The sequence below is a fragment of the Portunus trituberculatus genome, chromosome 46 (assembly GCF_017591435.1).
Source record: "Portunus trituberculatus isolate SZX2019 chromosome 46, ASM1759143v1, whole genome shotgun sequence".
Lineage (NCBI taxonomy): Eukaryota > Metazoa > Arthropoda > Malacostraca > Decapoda > Portunidae > Portunus > Portunus trituberculatus.
Window position 1 is genome coordinate 24,256,331 of NC_059300.1, and position 1,898 is coordinate 24,258,228.

Here is a 1,898-nt window from a genome sequence, read left to right on the forward strand (position 1 = left end):
TGTGACCTTGTTGTCCCGGTGTGTGGTGTGTGCCTGGTCTCAGGCCTATCCGAAGATCGGAAATAATGAGCTCTGAGCTCGCTCCGTAGGGTAACATCTGGCTGTCTCGTTAGAGACTGCAGCATGCAGCAGATCAAACAGTGAAACACACACACACACACACACACCGCGTAGTGTAGTGGTTAGCATACTCGGCTCACAACCGAGAAGGCCCTGGGTTCGAATCCAGGGCGTGGCGGGGCAAATGGGCAAGCCTCTTAATGTGTAGCCCCTTGTTCACGTAGCAGCAAGTAGGTACGGGTTGAAACTCGAGGGGTTATGGCCTCGCTTTCCCGGTGTGTGGAGTTTGTTGTGGTCTCAATTCTACCCCAAGATCGGTCTATGAGCTCTGAGCTCGCTATGTAATGTTGAAGGTTGGCTGGGTGACTAGCAGACGACTGTGGTGAATTACACACACACACACACACATTCATTCCCGGAGCTATATATTTTTTCCCTAACCCTGCGAAAAAAAAAAAAAAAAAACGAACTTAGCCAGTATTTTGAGACGGGTTTATTTGCTCTCAATACAAATATTTCCAAAAACCATAGGGATGATTAACTGGATTCCCAAGTCTTTTTCCTCTTAATAATGCAAAATTCTTAAAAGCATCCGTAAAACGTCCGTGTACCTTCGACTAGAGGCTTTTTGAAAGTAGTAAGGATATGGTGGATCAGAAAATTTTCAGAATATAGATGTTACTTTTTGTACCTATGCTCTTGTCCTATACTATATGCATATCCAGCAATGGTCTTAACTGGCGTTGTGCCCCGCCTCCTAGAGTGGTGGCCTATCTACCTCAGCGAAAAGTGGAAAGGCTGTCATTGCACACACACACACACATTTGAATGTCTACATGACACTTCACGTAATTGGTTGATGTAAAGGAGCAAGAGGATACTGCTAAAGCACATACGGTGATTACTACTAGTCACTTCAATTAATTTGGTGTTTCAACAAAACTGATGACAACTGGAATATTACAGGTGGTGTTGGTAGGCTCCAAGAACATCCGTGAGTTCAAAATAAGGCAAGCTACTTCTTTCACACACATGATAGAAAGAAAAAGTTCACTCATATAACATGACCTTATCGGAATGTGGCTTCTCTTTAATGGCATGTTGACTTTTGGTAGCCCATAGCCTTGCCAGCAATCTCTTGGCTAGATTTTCTCGCTAACAACCCACCTGATCCCCGTCCATATACACGATGGGGTTCACCATGACGCCGGCAATACGTTCCTCTGCTATATATAAATATATATATAAAAAAACAGAATGGCGTGTTTCTCCAACAATCAGGCAGATGTGAACACAACGTAGAATAAATGAGCAGATATAAGTGGAACAACAAAACGTACTACACCCGTTGGTTTGTTCCCGCTACTGTGCTCGGCCTGAAAAAGTATTGGGTGACGCGCTGCATGACACCGCTGCCTGAGCCACGATGATCAGGCTGAGGGCGTGAATGTCAACATTTTTTTTGTCACCTTACTTATGGACAAATAAACGAATGCAATTACTCATCAAATATCGGATCAAACCTTTCAAAAAAAAAAAAAAAAAAAAAAATATGCGCACACTGAGATTCTACCGACTGATCATTGAAAGGTTACGAATATTTAATTAATGTGATTTACTCACTAGCTATTTCAACACATTAAGAGTACTTCAAAACTATTATTTTGTTTTCATATGTATTCATTTCGTTATCTACATTTTCTGAGAGCATGCCCGCGGATATCACTAGGTGGCACTGTTCGAGATGAAGTGCGTGACGTGGCGCGGCGCTGCAGGACGAAGGATCATTAATAAATCATACTGGTCGATGGTTGGTAACGTGTGTTAACCAGCTGACG

The 1,898-nt window shown here is 42.9% G+C and overlaps 1 long non-coding RNA gene across 1 annotated transcript in view; it reads right to left on the reverse strand.

Annotated features, from left to right (window-relative positions):
* Positions 1-1,394, reverse strand: part of LOC123519925 — a 5,863-nt gene extending 4,469 nt beyond the window's left edge. The window contains exon 1 of the long non-coding RNA XR_006679127.1: positions 1,228-1,394. This is a non-coding gene — a long non-coding RNA (uncharacterized LOC123519925). The remainder of the gene's footprint in view (positions 1-1,227) is intronic.
* Positions 1,395-1,898: the final 504 nt, after the last annotated feature.